Genomic DNA, 22665 nt, shown 5'->3' with positions numbered 1-22665 from the left:
GAAGGAAAGAAAGTAGGAAGGACTCTGATATCTAACTAGCTTGTCTATCATTGATGAAAAGGAAAAACAGTCTTCACAATCTCCACAGGACTCCTAGAGATAGCAGATCTGTGGTCTGACCAAATCCATGATTGAGCTATCAACACCAAGTTCAATTGGATATATAGCCCAGTCTTTCCAAATTATTCCTTCCTATACAAGTGTTTTGGTCTTTTTGCTGTGGTAGGGTATGAAAAGTTTGAAGGTGGAGAGGATACCCTGGAATTTTACTCTAAATATACAGTGCAGTTCCTGATTATATGAATATTTTATTTCAAATTCATCCTCTTACCATACCCCAAATAACCCCTCCACTCCAGAGTTTTCATCACACGCAGTATAGTTACCATCCCTGGTTTCTTAAGCTTGCCAGCTTGGGAATGATTTTTAACTCTTCCATTACCTTCTCTCCTCATAGCCACCTTTCCAACTTCAGTGGGGTCTTCCTTCTACTGCCCCTGAACCTAATCCTGCTCCCTACCATGCGATGACTGCTCCTGAGTGCTTTATCAAACAAACAAGCAAACAAACAACCACTTCTAGTTACTTCCAGTTCCTGTCATTAAATATATAAGTCTAGAATTCTCTTTTTCAGTCCTTGTTTTCATCTTGTTACTTCTGAGTTCAATAATGGCAGTTATTTGTAATTTAAATTTTTAAATTTTTTTTATTTTTTTAAAAATTTAATTAATTTTTAAAGTTCCATTTATTTTTGAGAGAGAGAGTGCGAGCGAGCAGGGGAGAGGCAGAGAGGGAGATGCAGAATCCGAAGCAGACTCCAGGCTCTGAGCTGTCAGCACAGAGCCTGACATGGTGTTTGAACTCATGAACCACAAGATCATGCCCTGAGCTGAAGTCAGATGCTCAACCGACTGAGCCACTCAGGCGTCCTTATGCCTTTCTTAAATACCCATTTAAAAACTTCGTTTCTCATTACTATATAAGATAGATTATCTATTCAAATAAACATGCTGGCAGTGGCCCACTGTCAATTTATCCAAATCACGCAGGCAGCTGGTATAGCAGTTAAGAGGACTTAAGGAGTCAGAGCTTGGTTCAGTTTCTAGATATGTGAGCTTGGGCCCTATCACTAAACACTTCTGAGCCTCAGTTTCCTCATGTAAAATGGGCATAATATTTAACCTAACAGAGTAGTAGAAAAGACTAAATAAGCTGATAGCAATGTTCAAAAGAGAGGGAAAAGGGCAAGCAACTTCAGACTCAGTATATTCGTATAAAGATGTATTAGATGTTGAAAATCTATACGTACATCCCTACTCCCCAGCTAAGTAGTAAAATCAAAAACAATTGACAATAGTCAGTGCTCAATAAATATTTACCAACTAAATAACTGAAAATGCATCAAAATAGAAATAGTCACTATTCTGTGTTTTGTCTTTCTAGATGCTGATAGATTTAGTGAAACATGCTTACTATCATTTTTCTGCTCATTTCATATGAAACAAACCTTTCTTTATAACTTGCTTCCATTCATGAGATTCTTTTCTGCTCCCTTACTATCATTTAATTCTTTTCCCGTCATTCAAAACGCACCTTCTTCAATATGTTCTTTCTGGCTGCTTCCACCCATTTAGGTCAGCACTTGATTCTTTTGGTTTATCACAGTGGGCATGCTTCAATTTAGTGATACTCAGGTAGCTGACTGAGAGAGCTCTGTCCTTATTCAGCGAATGAGAAACGAATGCTTTCATCATCAGACTTTTTCCACCTATTGGAGTTACACCAATTAAGGAATAAAAGGGCCCCCCACAGGGAGGGATGCCCCAGATAGGGGTACCTCACATAGAAAAGAGGGCCTAGACTTCAACTCTATTCCAGATCTTGCAAGATGGATTGATTAGTCTACTACTAATTGTCAATTTAAAGCAAACAAACAAAAAACTTGTTATTCTATCTACTCAGAAAGCTCCAGTTTGAGAAGCCTACCAAGCAAAGGCGGGGGAGGGGGGGGGGGGACAAAAAGAGAAAGAGGCACACTGAGAAATAGACTCTTAACTCCAGAGAACAAACTGATGGTTACCAGAGGGGAGGTTTGTGGGGAGATGGGTTAAATAGTTGTTGGGGATTAAGGAGTGCACTTGTTGTGATGAGCCCCAGATGATGTATGGAACTATTGAACCACTATACTGTATACCTGAAACTAGTATTACACTGTATGTTAACTAACTGGAGTTTAAATAAAAACTTACATAATAAAAAAAAGTACTAAATAAAGAAATAAGTAAGAGCAAAAAAAAAGTAGATTGCCATATTCAAGTCACTCTTTGAAAGAAGTTTTACAAAAATTTTCTCTGATTGCTACAACTAAAGATTAACTTAGAGAAAAAAATAATAATTTACCTAAATGTTTCCACAGGTAGAATAAGCAAGCAATTTAAAACTTATGGGAAGTGGCTGACATTTATGAAATAGTTTATTGTCAACTACATAGCTATAGATAGCTATAAAAATAGGACAGTTGGGAACTCAAAGTAATCAGTGATACATCTCACATTTCCTCTGGATCACACACTTAGAAGACTATATCTAGGCTGGCTTTTGAAAGCACAGAAGCAGAAAGCTTGAAGATTGAAAAGTTCTTGGGAAATATGTTGTGTGGATAATTATACCTCTTAGGTAACAAATCTCACAATCCTTCCCTTCCTCCCCACTTCATCCCAATTCTTGCCCCAAATATTTCACAGTATTTGTCTGACTGTAATCTTGCTCCTTCTGCTTTTTAGCTTTAAATAGAATTTATGAAAGCTTTTAAAGTGAATGTGAAAGATGTTTCCCTCTTTGAGTTTGAATTCATCCAGTTAGTCTTTGAGGGCAGATCATTAAGCCTTCTTGAGTATTCTATCTTCCTGAAATGAACTCCAGGTAGTCCCAAATTAGATGGTCTAGGTCAGTCTGGACAGTTTGGAAGGGTCATCACGTCCTCATTTGTCAGAAAGCACAATGCCAAGTCTTAAAGCCCTCCTTTTCCATTTACTTACAAGATAATCAGGGAATAGTCCAACACCTCTGATGTCTCTTACTGTTGCCACCATCTCCAGTCCTTTTCTTGTTCTCCCTGATATCCTACTGTCCCTCTATTTCCAAAAAGAATTACTGTCTCCTTTTTGCCCCACTCCTGATGCCACTTTCCATCTTTTTTCTAGCCACAACTCTCTTAGGTATGTCTTAGTTTCAAAGCCATGATTTGAGCCCCTGGAGAAACTTGTACATATAGAGTATATATTGAATTTAATAAAATAAAAGGAAATGGTTGAGGAACTTAAACATGTATGCTGCCCTAGTACATAGATTTGGGGTTAGAATTATTTTGAAGATTGTGATAATAGGGGTAAAGAGTTGCAAACAAAAGCATCTAACCTTTTAAAGTTGTGGAAACCAAAATGGTATCTGAACATTGAAGTAAAACAGGAAGTGGATGTGAAAAAGATGAAATATTCCAGGATTCTTGTGGTAAAAATTTTTAAAACCTATAACCTCCCCTAAAAAAGGACAGATTTTTAGGGGTTGATTGTGCACACATCCCTGCCTGGAAGGATTATCAAGGCAAAGAGGATTTCAAAAAATGACATCTAGTTAATTGTTCTTCTCAGGATTGAGATGAGTGTGTTCACTATTGCAAAAGCTGGTTGAAGTGTCATGGACATGATGTGACTGAGTAGATGTGGTCTAATTCTTGTTTGATGACCTCAGATTATAGTCATTACAGATTTATTCATAGCTATTCTGTCAGGTTTCTGTTGATTAGGGCACAAGATTGACAGATTCATTGACTTTGGAGCAGGGGACCTGGCTAATCTTAAGTAAGGGTGGGAAATATTGTCTAGTTAATGATGGTGGTATCCAAAAACACAAAAAGGAAATAATGTAACAGAGAGGAATACTCACAGTGTCCTTATGAGGTCAGCAAAGGCATGGATTGTGTCTGTCTCTATACATGACCTATTAAGATTAATGTGAATAAAAAGAGAGAGAGAAATAGGGGAATTCAGGCTATAAGGGAATATAGTTTTAAGAAAGGTAACAAGTTTTAATTATGTTTAGAAATGCTTATTCCAAGCAGGTTTGTATAGACCATGAGACGAAGGATATTACCATATCATCACAATACCTTTTTTATTTTAAACAACCTTACTCTAATTGGTAATTTGGCCTATTTTCCATTCCTGTGACACTGTAGTGAGCATATATGTATTATGTTCCTCGGATACTGAATGCTCTGAAAAGCTAAAATTCAGAAAAAGCTGAGCAAAGAATTCTACCACCCACAACAGGGTCTCTAGGAGGACAAGGTCTTCTTTATACCGATATAATTTATGTGCGACGGCCTCTACCTATGGGCTACCAGGGTAGGACTCTCGGCTGGAAAGATTCCTTTGACAGTGATCTCCTTTTAAGAAAGAATGATTGTGTGGGAAATATCAAAGTGTTGTGGTTTGAAGGTGAACAGTGATCTTTTCTTTGTAAGTGTGCTTCTCTCCAAGGATGGTAGAGTGACTAAGGTTAGATTCTACTTAACTATTTCCATGTTCTTCCACTGTTTGTTTATTGGAAGATGGGGGCAGGACCATGAAATTTATTTCCTTCCTCTCTGGTAATAGTTCTCTGCCCAAAAGCTGAAGAGTTCCCTGTCTTGAGAGAATGAAGTCCTATTTTGTGTTGTACGTGTATCTACAACTTCTAAAGTCTTTGACCCATAAAAATGAATTTTTATTTTGGGAATGGCCAATTCAGATGTAGTGTTAAAAACATGAACAATTCTCTCAGATAGTCAGGTAGAATATTTTTTCATTTCTAGAAGGAGAGCATTCAAGCAATGTTATAATATTCTGTTAATGTCACTCTTTGAACATGGAATTTTATTTTCTTACCATTAAATAATTCAGGAACAAATTTTGCAAACGTTTTACAAAATATTTTTATCTGCCTAATAAATGAGAAATATGTGATTCAATGAAGATGTCAAATTAACATACAGGCATAGGCCTAGATCACGGCCTATGCACATTGTACCAGTCATGGAAACAGAAGGTTAAGTTGGTTTTCTTATTTTAATCACTGTCTTCCATCCCATCTCAAGGGTTTAGCTCCTGAATGAGGAATGCTCACAAATGTCCAGTTTACTCACTTTGACTGAGATGTAGAATTTCTCAGTGAGGACAGTGGGAACACTAGTTTCATTTGGGCAAGGCAGCTTTTTATAAGTGGTTAGCATCCCTGGCTGTCTTAACCTATTCTGGTTGCTGTCACAGAATACCATAGGCTGGCTTAAACAATGAACATTTATTTCTCACAGTTCTGGAGGCTGGGAGCTCCAGACCAGATGCCAGCGTGGTCGGATTTTTGGTGAGGACTGTGTTCCTGATTTACAGACTGATGCCTTCTTTCCATATCCTCACATGGTGACGTGAGTGAGCTCTGGTTCCTTCATTTTCTTATACAGGCGCTAATCCCTTCATGGGACTCCACCCTGAAGACCTGAGATCTAATTACCTCCCAAGGCTTCACCTCCAAATACCATCACACTAAGGACTAGGACTTCAACATTTGAATTCTTGGGGACACAAACATTCATCCACAGTATTAGCTTCAATACACTGAATGCCAGGTAGAGACCCAGATATTGTGACCACAGACAAGAAAAAGGGTTTCACACAATTTCCAATGCATCTAAGTGGAACCTTCTCCTTATTCTGTTTGTTCTCTCTCTCTCTGTCTCTCTCTTTCAACCTCTCTCCCTTCCTCCTTTCTTCTCTTCTTACCTCTCTTTACCTTACAAATTCCAGAGAATCATTACCATCCGAAGATTCAAATGTAAACAACATTTGCAGTGCTAGACACCCTAACAATTCCTATTAACTTTTTGGCCTACTTTAGAGAAGATTTTCAGTACCATTATGGGTTTCAAAATGTTTTTTTGACCTAGGGCAAGAATATATTCCTCATTCCAATGTCCCGCTTTATCATTCTACCTTTTGTAAATGTAACTTAAGGCCCCTCTGTGCTATATCCTCTTTATTTTTAGCTCATAAAAGAAGCATGGGATAAATCTCCTGTATTTAACATGCTGTATATTTAATATTAATCTTCCACAATTCCCAAACCTTGGGATTTCTCCAGATTTTTTTGCTTAAAGTTTACAGGGCCTGATTTGCCAATTTTTTTTTTCAAGGAAATACCGCCCTATTTATTTTCAATCTGTAAAATTTACCTGGAATGTCAGGGCTCTGCCTACTATGTTATAAACAGTTGGTGGATTAAATAAAAAACTACTTACCTATGTACTACACCCTTGAAAATAGTCAAAACTCAGATTTTACTAATAGGACATCCAAGTCATTTAAAAAATATATAGGGGTGCCGGGGTGGCTCAGTCAGTTGAGTGTCCAATTTGGGCTTAGGTCATAATCTCATGGCTCGTGAGATCGAACCCCAGTTGGGCTCTGTGCTGACAGCGCAGAGCCTGGAACCTGCTTTGGATTATGTGTCTTCCTCTGTCTCTGCCCCTCCTCTGCTTGCTGTCTCTCTCAAAAGTAAACAAACATTAAACATTTTTTTAATGGGCGCCTGGGTGGCTCGGTCGGTTAGGCGGCTGACTTCGGCTCAGGTCATGATCTCGTGGTCCGTGAGTTTGAGCCCCGCGTCGGGCTCTGTGCTGACAGCTCAGAGCCCGGAGCCTGTTTCAGATTCTGTGTCTCCCTCTCTCTCTCTGACCCTCCCCCGTTCATGCTCTGTCTCTCTCTGTCTCAAAAATAAATAAATGTTAAAAAAAATTAAAAAAAAATTTTTTTTAAATAAAAGGTATATGTAAGTTGCATAATTGTATTGGCAATGTCCACCAGGAAAATGAATAGTTTACACACATAACTTGGGATGCAGACAAGGATTGGTCACATTTAACTGTCTTTTGTTTTCTTTATGGGGCAGTTTATACTGAACTGAAAGTATAACAAGACTTTCAGTTCTAAATTTGACCTACATGTTGGATATTATTGCATTGTCCTTTCTGTGGTCATCGGTTTTCCTCGCATTTACTTTTTGTTATTTAAAAGACTGCTTGAATCTTTGGGATCCTTCATGATTTAGAAGAGAAAAACAGGGGCACTGGGGTGGCTCAGTCAGTTAAGTGTCTGACTCCTGATTTTGGCTCAGGTCATGATCTCACATTTCATGAGATCAAGCCTCGTATCAGGCTCTGTGCTGAGAGTGCAGAGCCTGCTTGGGACTCTCCCCCCCCCACACACACACTTGCTTGTGTGTGTGTGCTCACACACACTCTCAAAATAAATTTTTAAAAAAGAGAGAGAAAAACATACATCATATCATAGCATTTCCCCACTTAACCCTCCACTGTCTCCCTATCACACTCACCCTTCTATGTGTGACCCTTAAAGTCCTGCCTGGAAAGTCTCCTTGCGGACCTTATGATTCTCTCTCCATGTGCCTTCATTCATGGCACTTAAGTGACCTTTTATTCCTCCAATATGAGAAATTCTAGTCCTTGGAACTTTGAATTCTTGTTTGAAACTAGAATATAAATTCCCTGAGGGTTTGGACCCCATTGTACTATGTCCAATGTCTGGAATATTTCCTGATACATATTGAGTATTCTGTAAATATTTGTTGGATGATTCGACTGGCCAAAGATTCTTCATTACTTTATTCATTAATTCATTGATACATTCACTCACCACCTAAACAAACTACAAGTATTTATTGAGCATATACTTAGTCCCTCCTGCTGTGGAGTCATGAGGAGACATGTGGCATGTATGTGCCAGGAGTTTATGTTCTTTAGTTCATCACTTGCTAAATACAGAATACTCAGTATGTTAATTTTCTATTACTGACTAACTGCCACAAATTTAACAGCTTAAAACAACTCATTATCTCACAGGTCTGTAGGTGTGAAGTCCAGTGGGCTCTACTGGGTTCTCTGCCTAGAGTCTCACAGGGTGGAAACCAAAGTGTTGGTCAGATGGGCTCTTATCTGTAGGCTCTAGGAAGAATCTGCTTCCTTGCTCAATTCAGGTTGTTGGCTAAATTCACTCTCATGTGGTTGTATGACTGATGTCCCTGTTTCCTTACTTCTTATCAGCCAGGAACTCTCAAAAGCTGCCTGCATTTCTTGGCACATGCCTCCCTCCATCTTCAAAGCCAACTAGAGAGCTTCAACTCCCTGTTTTTCTTTTCTGTTCCCAGCCAGAGAAATTCTCTGCTTTTCAAGGGCACATGAGATTTGATTAGGCCTACCTGAATAATCTCCCTTTTGTCATTTAATTTAATATAATCATGGAAATGCTACCTCATCATATGCATAGATTCCACCCACATTCACAGGGGAGGGCACTTAATATGGGGGCTAAGTCCATAGAGTGGTCATTCTTAGCATTCTGCCTATTCCACCCAGACCAACCTACTCTTAATAATCACTGTGTGATGCATGAGGTTTTTAACATAATGCATTTAACCTAATCAACCCCAAACATGGTTTCTGTAGGAAAGTAAATTAGGAGCCCAAAGGCTGACCCAGACATAAGGATAAATTCGAATGTCATTGGTTTTCAGGCCTTTCGGAGACTCATTCACTGACAAGTGTTTTGGTTTGTTTGTTTTCTAATGTGTAGCACTTATTCTGTGTTCTCATGCTCTCCCTTTTATTCTTTTCTCCTGTTGTTTTCTCCAGGTTTTTATGTTAGGAAATCAATTCTGCTACTTCAAAGCATTAACCACAACAAGTACTTTCAAAGGTCTTCAAAACTATTTGCTGTATCTTAGAAAACAAGCTCAAACACAGATCAGCCATCAAAAAGAAAGAATGACGGCTGAGGCTGAGGCTGAGACTATGTGGCATCTTGGGACACCAAAATATAAATATACAATATACTCCGATACATTTCTTTTTTCGTGTTACTCTCTTTTATTTCGCTTCCCTTAATAATATGTCTTAGAAATCTTTCCTTCCATTTATATATTAGTTTGCTATTGCTGCGTCACAAATTAAGACAAACTTAAGCATAACACAACACCCATATATCACCTCATAGTTCTGGTAGGACAGAAGTTGGATGTGACATGACTAGATTCTCTCCATTCCAAACTCAAGGTGTCAGCAGAGCTGTGTTTCTTTCTGGAGGCTCTGTGGAAGAATTTGTTTCCAGGCTCATTCAGTTTGTTGCTCATTCAGAATTCCTTGTGGTTGCCTTGACACTTACCTTCTTTGTCTTCAAGCCTGCAGTGGCGATCACATTCTTCTCATGCTTTGAAATCTTAGACTTACTTTTCTGCCTTCCTCTTCTGCTTTTAAAGGCTCATGCAGTTATGTTGGGCCCATCTGGATAATGCAGAATAATCTCTATATTTTAAGGCCAAAGTGATGAGTAACCCTAACTACATTTGCAAAGTTCTTTTTGCCATGTTACGTAGCATGTTCATAGTCCTGTGGGATTAGAGCATAGAGTCTTCTTAGGGGTCATAATTCTGTCTACTACATTTTAGTGCATATGGATCTTTTTCACTCTTTTCATTGCTACAGGGTAATTTATTTCATACTGTGGTTTCTATAATGTATTTATCCAGGTTCTAGATAGTTACTTAACATTTTTCTAGTTTAAAAAATTATAAATAGTATTATCATGAATATCCTTGCAAGCATATTGACACACAAGTAAAAATATTTCTTTAAGATATATTCTAAGAAGTGGCTTCTATGAGACAAAAAATATATTAATTTGGGGCACCTGGGTGGCTCGGTTGGTTGAGCGTCTGACTTCAGCTCAAGTCATGATCTCACCGTTGTGAGTTCAAGCCCCACATCGGGCTCTGTGCTGACAGCTCAGAGCCTGGAGCCTGCTTCAGATTCTGTGTCTCCCTCTCTCTGACCCCCCACCACTTGAACTCTGTCTCTCTCTCTCACCCTCTCTCAAAAATTAATTAACATTAAAAAAATAAAAAAATAATTTTATACATTTTATAGTTGCTGCTAAATTGCAAGGCTTTACCAATCTGCAATCCTGCCAGTAGTATGAGTCTGCCTCTTTACCAACATATGCATCTAACCAATCCTGGATAACATCAGTCTTTTTTTGGTGGGGGGAGTAATATATGTGGTAAAAATAATTCATTACTTTGATGTACTTTTTCTAATTATAATACTAAAATGTCATGAATATTTCCTGGGTTTACAGGACATTTTCAATCCTCTGTGAGTGAGTCATCATATTCTTTACCTTTTCCTATTTCTTGCTTTCTTTGTAATGATTTTTTTTTCTTTTCTTGGTATCTAGGAGCTACTTATATATTCAAATTTTAATCTGTATGATACCTATATTTATATGTAATCTGTATCATAAGTAAATGTTTTTTTCCTAGTTTTGCTTTGCTTATGCTATCTTGTGAAATTTTCATTTTTTATAGTGATTTGAACTGGTTTTTTTTTTACATTTTAATTTAAATTCCATTTAGTTAACATACAGTGTAATGTTAGTTTCAGATGTACAATATAGTGATTCAACATGTCCATAAACGTCCAGTGCTCATCACAACAAGTGCACTCCTTAATCCCTATCATCTATTTTACTCATCCCCCCCAACTGACCTCCCCATTGGTAACCGGTAGTTTGATTAGACAATTCCATACATCTTGCTATGCTCAGTATGATAAGTATAGTTACCATCTGTCACCATTCAGTTATCTCAATATTATTGACTATATTTCCTCTGCTCTACTTTCATCCCCATAACTTACTTATTTTATAACTGGAGTTTTGAACCTATTAATCCCCTTCACCCCTCCAACCCCCTCTCCTCTCACAACCACCAGTTTGCTTTCTGTATTTATGATTCTGTTTCTGTTTGTTTTATTATATATATATATATATATATATATATATATATATATATATATATATTACATCTTCCTTATCCATCCATCTATGGATGGACACTTAGGTTGCTTCTATATCTTGGTGTGAGTTTAGTGAGCTTATGTGTGCATTTATATTTTTAGTTCTTCTGGTGGATTACTTTTGTAATTTTAAACAATATCCTTCAACTTCTATTTTATGTTTCATTAAACTTAAGCAGTATATATCATCTTTCCACTGAGAAAAAATAAGGAAAGTAACATACATATGTTTGCTTTTATTCATCTCCACCTTCAGATTCTCTCGTCATGTCTCTGTTTTACATTGGTAAGGGTTATATCATTTATATTTACATATCTTATGTATTTGTTTGGGTTCAACATTTAAATGGTCTTGATGCTCATCACTAGCCCTTTATCACATTTTTTTCTCTTATTACGTGGCTGAATGTATTCATTCAAGTAGTTGAGTTTTTGTCTCTCTTTGTGTCTTCTTGTTTTTTCTGTTTGCAGAAGGACGTAGCAGCAATATATCCCCTGAGTTCTTTCATGACTTTTATGTCCACTTTATAATTGGAGGACATATTGTAATATTTGCAGGACACCTGGCTCTCACCTCAGCAATCTATATGCATTCCTCTGTGGTCTCCTTGCACTGAAAGCTGCCTTGCAAAAATCTGACACCACCTTGATATTTCCCTTCGTAGAGATGGTCTGCTTTCTTCTGCCTACAGGTCTAAGAATGCTTTCTTCATCCTTGAAGGCCAATAACTTAAGCAGTTGTGTGTCAGTTTCCCCAGCTCTTTTCCTGTGAGGAAAGCAGCACTAGCATTTCCCCCCATCTTACAGTTGTGCACCAAACCACAGCTCAGAACAGCTGTACAAACAGTGGAACCAAAGTTGTTACAACTCCCAGCCTAGTCGAGGCTTGACCACATTGCCTGGCATCTGTACAAGTCTTCTTTATTGGCCTTTGGGATTCTGGGTCTTTTAAGTTTCAATGTGTACAAAAAGTCTAATTTAAGCAATCTTGTGGGCTTTTGATAATTTCCTATACTTATCTCTTCAAGTCAAAGCAGATGGAACATTTGAGCTATTTTGGTTTCTGTAACTCTCTGGCCCATTTCTTATGGAACTTCTGAACCCTTATCTAAGGTTCTTCCTCCCCCTTCATTCACCTATAAGATATTCTGAAGCTAAATACATGTCTTTGTTTTCATTTTTCTTTTTCTGAGAGACAGAAATTCAGAATTTCAGCAAATCTACTTCCTTCCCTGTGCTCCGTGCATTTTCTACCACTGCCGTTTACTGGTAGCTACCCTGTATTCTGCTTTGTTGTACATGGGCCTGTCTCCTGAAAGAGGCAGATTATCTCTAAGCTAGGAATAATGATTTATTCTCCTGTATCTGTCATCTTTTTCCTCTGCCTTCTCCCCTCCTTACAAGCACACAAACAACACCTTATACCCCAGTGTACTCATAGCACATAACAAACACAATACATATTCACTGACTTGAATCCAATTGTTTACAAAAAAACTTGTTTAGGATCCCAGCATTTTGAGTGCTAGGAATATGTTAGAACTAGCCATGATTTCTAAGACAGTGGGACTTCAAATACATTTAATAATTCAATAAACTTAAGTCACATTACTTTCAAAAATCACACCACTTTAAAAAATGATCGTGTTAATCCAGTTTTGCAGGAGAGCACTTTTCGTGGAATATTATGTATTTTAAAATCTAAATGTACATCGCATATTTCCCTATGTTTTGGAACAGATATCTAATTTCATAGAGCTTGACATGCTGATAGATACAGGGAGAAATAATGTTGAAAAACACAATTTCTCACACATACACTTTGCATTCTAGTCTTGGCTTCTACTCCTCACACTTTAACCTGGAAGCACTTACATTTTTTCATGAATAATATATTGAACGTGTCATAGGTTCTGACAATCTGTGTAATCTATCCTTTGAAATACTCCTTTGAATGTTTGAATTCATTCAAAACTACAGTATCCAACTTTTAAATTATCTTCCTGCTTGGGGCGCCTGGGTGGCGCAGTCGGTTAAGCGTCCGACTTCAGCCAGGTCACGATCTCGCGGTCCGGGAGTTCGAGCCCCGCGTCGGGCTCTGGGCTGATGGCTCGGAGCCTGGAGCCTGTTTCCGATTTTGTGTCTCCCTCTCTCTCTGCCCCTCCCCCGTTCATGCTCTGTCTCTCTCTGTCCAAAAATAAATAAATGTTGAAAAAAAAATTTTTTTTTAAATAAATAAATAAATAAATAATCTTCCTGCTTTTGCCTGTGAAGTTATTGCTATAGAGACTTAGCCACGCTCAGGGTTTAATGGCTCTGGATCCTGCAGAATTCCAGAAATGCCACCTTATGTTAAGTTGAATATCATTGAGAAAGAGCCCTATTACACACTGATTCACAATGTTCATACTTTCTGTTTATGCGTATAGTAGGCCATTTGGTAGAGGCTAAATGATTATGCTATCTTTTGCTAGAAAGCAGAAAGAAGAATCTTGAGAGGAAGATTCTTCCTCTCAAGTCACATGTGTGACTACCTTAATAGTAGTAACACCAGCCATCACTACCATGTGTTACTGACTGTGGACCCAGCTTTAGGGTGTCTGGGTGGCTTAGCTGGTGAAGCGTCCAACTTTGGCTCAGCTCATGATCTCACAGTCTGTGAGTTCAAGCCCCACGTCCGGCTCTGTGTTGACAGCTCAGAGCCTGGAGTCTGCTTTGGATTCTTTGTCTCCCTCTCTCTCTGCCCCTCCCCGCCCTCATGCTCTGTCTCTGTCTCTCTCTCTCTCTGTCAAAAATCAGTAAGCATTTTTTTAAAAAAAGTACTTACTGTAGACCAGCTTTAGCTAAAAACTTCATGTACATCAGTTTACTTAATCTTCATACCTATAAGGCTGTCTAATTATATTAATTTCACAGATAAAGAAACTGAGACTCAGAAAGATTAGGTAACTTTCCCAAGGTCATATAACTGGCTCATGGCAGAGTCAGGACTGGAACACAAAATCATAGATGACTTCAGAGTTTATTATCTTAGGTCCTCTGCTGTCTGCCTTCCCCTACCGTACCATGCTATAAATTATGTTGGAGCCAAAGCCAGAGACACTGATGACCAGAGACCTAACCACGGCAAGAAGTCAAGGGCTAGCAGTGAAACGAGGCAAGCAAGGTACATCCACTTTAAAGATCACATAGCAGGAAAAAACTCACATTTTTAAAAAAAGACACAGGTGCTTTGCAGCAGGTGTACCTCTTAGGTTTGCTTCTGCTTTTTTACTCTTGGATTCAGTTCTTGAAAGCTACTTGTTTGACATAATGAGAATCACTTTACATGCTATAATTAAAAAATTAAATCTGTCTCAAATAAATTAAGAATATGTGCAAATGCATATTCCATTCTTTTTGGGACAAGTGTAGGTGGGAATAAGAATAGCTCCACAGATGTAACTCTTCCAGGTGCGGGCAGCTCTATAACTTAATCAATACCCAGAATGACGGGAACATCAAACGTGAAACATCCCCAGTGTGAGTCAGTGGTAAGAAACTGGATAGAAGACTACTTACTCAATTCTTTGTAGCTACATTCAACTTCCATTTAATTATTGTATTTCTTTACAAGTAGTTGCCCTTTTTTGCCAGTTTTTGGGGGGCACAAATGTAGTGCAGTACTTCTGGGCTGATTATTCAGGCTGGTCTTAACTGGCATACTCAGCTCCAGAGCCTACTGATGCCTACAGGCTGATGCTTAAATAGCAGCTCCCGATGCTTTCAAATATCGTGAAGAGCTCTGGGGGTAGGATATACTGTCTCCATTTACCATAAGCCACTGCTCCCCAGCCTAGTGAGTAAGACCACAGACTCCAGGCCAGACTATTTAAATTCAAATTCCAGAACTGCTACTAATTGTATGAGCTTCAGCATGTTATTTAACTTGGCTGTTCTTAATGTGTAAAATGGAGATAATGGAATTATACATAAAAATATTATATATAGGATTAATATGATACACCTAGGATATAATAGGATTGGTATATGTGGTAAATTACTTGGAACAGTGCCTGTCACACAGGAAGTGCTATAGAAAAGTTGTTAAATAAAAATATTTAAGTTCAAATGGGAGTTCCGAGCACTTCACTCTCGTATTATTCAACCCTCCTTTAGAAGTATTTGAGTTTGAGATTCCTAAATAATCTCTTAAAGTCTGAACTGGCTCTAGGATTCTTAGAGTAATCCTTCAGAGAGGGCTTTAAAAGAATTTGCGTGTAAAACACCTTGCTTATCTAAATTTATTATAATCCAAAACATTGTTTAATAAGACTTAATATCCTGGAAAGGCACTTGATGTTTTTTAAAGTATATATGAGTTGAGGCCACTTAAGGCTTAGAAGGAACTTCAACATATTGAAACCCTCAAGAGTTTGATAAAATTGTATTTTCTATTCTTTAAATAAAATACCACAGAACACAATAGATCATTTGATCATTTTATAAAGATCAAGAGATTTTATAATTGTCATAAAGCATAGAGAATCTCTGAACAATCACCATATACAGGCAAAGTTGATTTACTTTATAATTTTCTGAAGCATCACTGAAATGTTTTAATTACTAAATGGACTGTTGATACTAGTACTTAAAAATTAGTAACCTTTCATATAATTCCTCATATCAACTCTTGAAGAAGGTTGCTTTAATGATATACTTATATAATAATTATACCTTTCATGTATTTAGCATTTTTTTCCTATTTTGGTAAATGTTCATTTTTTTATCAATAAATCTTAAGAGATTTATAATTAATAAATTAAACATTGCATAAGTAGACTATAATAAATAAGCACATCATCTTTACTTGGAAGGAAATATGGCCTTTAATGGTTAAAACATTGATTCAACTATTTTGTAGATTTAAGAATTTTTGAGACGATTATCTCCAAGCCAAGCACTATTGCCTCTCGTAAACATAATATGATTCTTATCTTTTATATCTCTACAACTTTGGCTGCACTTCACATCTGGCACTTCTCTCAAGCACTCCTATGGGCTCACAAAAGGGGAAGAAATTCTTTCTAACCAAGGAGCAAGCTGAAACTATTTTTTCTTTGCTATAGTATGAAACCTCAGAAACTTATAAATGAGTACCGTAGAAATTTTGATCAACATTAAACTAAGTGCAGAGTTTCTTGCTGTTGTCATTCTTTCTTTCCCTAGCAGCTCTTTTTAAAATTTTTTTTTAACGTTTATTTATTTTTGAGACAGAGAGAGACAGAGGGGCAGAGAGAGAGGGAGACACAGAATCGGAAGCAGGCTCCAGGCTCTGAGCCATCAGCCCAGAGCCCGATGCGGGGCTTGAACTCCCAGACCGCGAGATCGTGACCTGGCTGAAGTCGGACGCTTAACCGACTGCACCACCAAGGCGCCCCTCCCTAGCAGCTTTAACTGCATTAACTGGTAGCAGTTATGAGTGGCAGTAATAGGTTCAAAATGGTCTCAAATACTGAGGATAATTCCAATTTTAGGTATCGGATAGAATATTATTTAGAAACATTTCAAATGTCTGGAGTAACGTTGACATTGTCTGCTTCTGGCCAAGATGGAATAAAAGGGACTAATTTACACTCTTTCTGAAACACAAACCAAAAACTCTGCATCATGGTTTCCAGACATTGAATATCTGGCAGCCCAGGACAGTGATCCTTGAAAAAGGGAGCACAAGTAATATGAGTCCCACAATTACCTGAAGAGAGTTTCCAGGCTGCCATATAGGGAGGGAGAAACCAAGAGCCACCCCGAAATCTCCCTGGGTTGAGGAGACAGAATAGAGTCTGAGAGGTCAAGGAGACCAGAGTTCACAGAGCAGAGTGCCCTAGAGGAGAAAGCTGCTCTGAGAGAAATCTCTGGAAAGCTGCAGATACTACTCCCCCCAGGTCTTCTGCAGAGTACTGATCCACACGTGCATGTGAGAAGGCCAGGGAAAGAACCACAGAGCAGAGGGAACAATGCTTGCAGCACACTTAGGGTTGAGAAGAGTCTGTGTTTCCAATAGAGTAGACGAATTTAACAAAGTTTAAAAGCAAGCCTCAAAAGGATCACACTGTTTACAAGTAGTGTAACTTAACTGCACCCAGTTAAGAATCATAATGTCTATCACCCAGTCAAAATTATGAGAAATGCATGCAAAAAGCACATCCATAATGAGACTGGCTGAAAGCAGGTGGAAAAAATGAATCAAGAGGAATATCCTTAGAAATGACACAAGTGAAAGAAATAGTATATAGAGACATTGAAACAGTTGCTGTAACTGTGTTCCATGTATTCAAGAGGGTAGAGGAAAGACTGAGGATGTAAAATACATGTTCAAAAAAAAGACCAAAATCAAACATCGGGAGATGAAAACTGCGACAAAATGTTTACTGGATGGAATGAACAGCAGATTAGACATTTCAGAAATAAAAGTGAACTTTAAGACATAGCATTATCCAAGGTGTAACACAAAGAAAAAATGACATCAGTAAGCTTTGGAACAACTTCAAATATATGTTTGAATATATATATAACTGGATATATATATATATATATATATATATATATATATAACTGGAATCATTGAAGAATAATGGGGGATTGAATATTTAAAGAAATAATATGCAAATTATTCCAAACTTAATGAAACTTATAAAGCCACACATCCAAGAATCTTAAGAAATTTCAAGCACAAGGAGCATGAAGAATGTGATACCAAGGCACAGCATATTCAGTATTCTTAGAACTAAAATAAGATACCATAAAAAACATCCAGAGAAAAGACATATTATATCAGAAGAAGAAAGAAAAGGATGACATTAAATTTTCATCAGAAATAATGCAACTAAGTGGCGCCTGGCTGACTCAGTCGGTTAAGTGTCCACTCCTTGGTTTCCGCTCAGGTCATGATCTCACAGTGTGTAGGATTAAACCCCACATCAGACTCCTTGCTGACAGCACAGAGTCTGCTTGGGATTCTTTCTCTCCCTCTCTCTCTGCACCCTGCCTTCCTCACCGACATGTACATATGTGCTCTCTCACTCTCTCTCTCTTTCAAAATAAATAAACTTAAAAAAAGAGAAAGAATGCAAATAAGAGACATCAAAGCATTATTTTAAAAAAGCAGCCTGGTATTCTAAACTTGGTGAAAATAACTTTCAAAAGTGAAGGCAAAATAAGGCCTTTATTCGTCACACACAACCTAATAGAATTCATCACTAGCATACATACAATACCAGAGTAGATTTGGTTATGCACTATAAAATGGAGCTGACCAATCTATGCTTAATTCACTTTCCAGCACGCTCTCCAAGGGCAGCTATATTGTTTAATATTGTCTTAAACAAAGACCAGGATGAGTTGAGTTCACCAAGTTTCTTGAACACAGAGCCACACAAGGTTATGAATTGGGATGGACATAGGACATTCTAATCCAGAGGGATTAGGAGAGATTTCCTATCACAGCCCTGATAGTTTTACCATTTCATTTGTTTAACAAAAATAAGTGCCAGTATGTGGTAAACCTTAGAATGAGTTCTAGCTGTTCCCTGGGGTTTTGTGTCTGTTCGTTGAGGCCTGTCATAGAGCCTCGTTCAGCCCATAATTCTGATCATTCATTCATTCACTCTTTCATTCATTTTTTCACAGACATTTATCAAAAACAAACCAGACCTTTTGCCTAGAGTCTGTGGGTACAAAGGTGAATAAAATAACCCCTTCTCTCAAGGAATTTATCTATTACTTTGATAGACAAGTACACAATTATATCAGAGTATTATATCAGAGTATTACAGGGATATGAAGAAAAATGCTACTGGGAGAGGCAGAGAAACTGATATTTGCTTTGCTTGGGAGAAATCACACAGAGGAAATGGTGTATAATCTGGGTTATGAAGTAGTGTTCCAGGTACTATTGCCACGTTAACAAATTATCCCCAAACATACCAGCTTAAAACAACCACTTTATTGTACTCACATATTCTCTGTGTCAAGACTTTAGACAGGACATGGTGGGAATGACGGTTATCTCTGCTCCGTAATGTCTGGAGTTTGGTCTGGGAGACTCAAAGGTTTAGTGGTTTGATGTCTGGAAACAGGAATCAGTTACAGGTGTCTTCACTCACATGTCTGGCAGTTGAAATGTCTGCCACACAGGACCTCAGCAGGGACTATCAACTGGAAAAGCTATATACATGGCTTCTGTGTGTTTCCCAATGTTCTTAAAGCAATGCGGCCATAGGATTGTAAGACTTTTTGTGTGGCAGCTTAGGGATCTAAAAATAAGGATTTAGCGCACAAGGTAGAAACTGCATTGATTTTTATCATCTAACCTCAGAAGATACACACCTTCACTTCCACTGCATTCTGTTGGTTTCCAACAAGTCACAGACCAGATTCAAGGAGAATTAGACTCCACCTCTAGATGGGAGGTGGCAACATTCTGGAAGAGCATTTGGATGTGTAATATTGTTGAAAGAATCTTTAGAAAATACAGTTTGGCACATGAAAGCTTATTATTACTTAGGAACCAAGTGGGAATATGTATGGGATGATTTAGGAATAGTAAGTAAGGCTGTGGGTGTAGTCAGTGCATGGTAAGAATGTCCCAGGATAATGCACAGTGAGAAATTGGGAGCAAATTTTGAAGGGCCTTTTTTTCATACTGAAAATACTAGACTTTAACTTATAGGCAACGAGGAGCCCTTAAGAGTGGGTTGTTTTTGTTTTTAAACTAGAGGATTGAAATGAGTTAACGTGTGTTGCAGAAAGATGATCTAGGTGTAGGGATGTGGGTGGGGGTGGTTAGGAGACAGATGTTCATAGTGCAGGTAGAGAATATGAAGGTTTACGTACTCAGTGGTGACAGGGTAAATGGAAAGAGTAGATGTGGGATGTATTTTGGAGGTGGAATTATGACTGACCAAGACTACCGAGAGAAAAGAGGACTGAAATAAATGGGAATGCCTAAGAAGCGCCAGCACTTGGCTGCTTTGCTGCAGGTGCATTCCTCTAGCCCTGGGATGCTCTACAGATCAAGCTTACATGGATCTCACAGCTGGCCAGTCCTAATCATGCCTGTTGATCCGGTCATGGGAGATGGTAGTCACCTACTGCTTTTCCCATACATTCTGTTGACAATGCTGAAGGTGTCACAGGCTAGAGGTCAAGCGTAAAGACAAGGGTAGCAGCAGGTCTCCAGAGCAGATATGACACAAAGGTAGAGTATTCACTCTGAAGTTCTTACTTAAATTTTTATGTGTTGATTCTGAATTTTCTGAGCAGTGGAGAAGAGCAAATTCATGCCGTTTAATTTTTCTTTGCAAAGGAGAGCTGTGATCAGAATACCGTTTTCTTTTTTTAATGACTAGCTCTTCTTTGTCCTGTTAGATTTTTAAAGAGATTCAAACTTCCTCCTACCAACTCCTGAGACATTATCAATTAGCCACACACAGCCCATTGAACACAGCATAGCTGTAATTAAACTAAATTACTATGCAGTAGCTTTCATTACACAATGACACAGTTTTTGTTAGGACCATAGAGAGAGTTTAATTACATGTCTAGACACCCCCTGAATTCAGAGCGGCAGTATTGTCTTTTTCTGTTTAAAAGAGAGTTTCGGCTTTTGGTGATTGCATTTTTTAAAGACCAAATGGTAAGATATATTAGGGGTTCTTTATTTTTTTTAATTCCACATTCTACTTTTCATGCATATGTGATTTAGGAGCCATTATACATCTGTGTATATATTTTCCAAGAAAAATGCATAGATTTTTCACTCTTTGAAAATCTTTGATATTTGATATACATTTTACTTAATCCAAAAGCTTTCTTTCTCTAATATACCTGCAAATATCCACTTGACTTATTAACATATAAAGCATGTAATCTGAAGTACAGTCATCTATTATAACATTTCCAGCTTCCTCTTCCTTGTGAGGAATTTCAACACTTTGCCTGAGCATAGAGTGCTTTCTACCTTTATCCTCAGTCCTGCTCATTCAAGCCTCTCTGTAGACTCTATTCTCTCTGCTGGACCAGAGCACACAGGTTCAGGAGCTCCTGTGTTTCTTTTGTTCCCCAACCTGATCTCTTCTTTCTCGTTACAGAAATGTGTTTGCTGCCTCTTTCTCTGTAACTCCAGATGATTTTTGGACCTTTCCCCCAGTTACGTACCATCTCCTGAATACAGCTTCCATTTAATTGGCCAAGCCTTTCCATAGCCTCCATTCCTTAATTCTCATCTCTCCTGAAATCTGGCTGTATGCATTGGAAATAAGAGGATGAAATTATCACATGCTTACCCTTTCTAAGCATTCTCAACAGCCCCTTGGAAAGTTGTCCCACAGCATGCACTTGCTCCAGTCTTATATACAAAAACCTTTTATTTATTGATATATTTGTTGATTACATGTACATTGTTTCAGATTTCATTTTTGTACTCTTTTAGCATGAGACTTGTCTGTTTAAATCAGGACACATCACTTTTTCCATTAATATTTTGCATGCATAATTTAAAATGATAATCTTTCATTTAATAATTGCTCTTGAAAACAATGATAAGTGTTTCATTGAAGAGTGAATGTTTTGGATTTGGGGTTGAATCTAAGGAAAATAGTATAGATAAAATTATACTTGCCACCAGTACTATCTAGACCATTCTTGTAAATGTGTACTTAGTAGACTTCGTAACATGCACATATATAAATAGACAGGAAAATGAACTTCCAGCCTGTTGAAAGTATCCCTGTTCCCTCACTCTGATTTTGCACATGAGGAGACTCATACCAAAATCAGAAACAAGAGCTGGAGTATGACGGCTTTTCATGACCTCTTTGCCTATCAAGTGTTCTAATCTTGACACCTCAGGTTTCCCTACCCAGTGGCATTCCTAATTATCCTCTCTGTCAGCATCCTGCCCCTTTTCTCCATGACATTGCTACTCCAAAATTCCCATCTTTGTTTTATCCAGACACTCCTAAGCCACACCCCAAATCTAAAGCAGAGATGCTACCATGGGACACTTACCACAGGGACAGCACAGGCTCAGTGCTCTTCAAGGGCACCACTGCAGGGCCCAGCAGGGCACCTTCATTTACAAACAGACGACTTTGGCTTGCCCACTGTTCATTAACGTGTCATTACAGCTGGCCAAATCACTATTCACTTCTATTTTCTCACAGTGACAAGTCCAGTTTTTGAATGTTTTAGACATGAAGGAAACTGAAGAGAAAACTAACAGATGAATTTTCAGCTGTCTTTGCCCAAGCTCCCCTGAGTAGGCATATGTTGTGTTGGGTATTCAGATCAACTTCAAAGGATGTAAAGAAATTAATTCAGCCATAACTATCAATGCTACCTTAGAAGAACAAAAACTATATAAGTATTCAAGATGTCATTATGAGGTTGACACCCTTTTGCCTGATCTTACAATTAAAATGTTCTTATTGGGTTTTGGCTTTTCTCAGAGTGATGCTGTAAATCTCATAGCACCTTTGAGGTGGCTAAGTATTATTATCCAATCAGTGTAGATGGCACAGATGCTATGCCTTATTTCAGTTAAATGTATCAAAGTGATGTTGCTATGGAAATGTAGTGCCACAGTGTAGGCACAAAATTTTAACTTCTATCAAAGATTAATAATGGCAAATGAGTATCCTTTGCAGATTATGACCATTCTT

The 22665-nt window shown here is 38.0% G+C and overlaps 1 protein-coding gene across 2 annotated transcripts in view; it reads left to right on the top strand.

Annotated features, from left to right (window-relative positions):
- The window catches only part of CAMK4 (calcium/calmodulin dependent protein kinase IV), a 228927-nt gene that overhangs the window by 161717 nt on the left and 44545 nt on the right, over positions 1-22665 (top strand). The window lies entirely within an intron of this gene.

This window comes from Herpailurus yagouaroundi, unplaced genomic scaffold, assembly GCF_014898765.1.
Source record: "Herpailurus yagouaroundi ecotype Mexico unplaced genomic scaffold, PumYag 29, whole genome shotgun sequence".
NCBI classification, from domain to species: Eukaryota; Metazoa; Chordata; class Mammalia; order Carnivora; family Felidae; genus Herpailurus; species Herpailurus yagouaroundi.
This window is presented reverse-complemented; position numbering and strand designations above follow the sequence as displayed.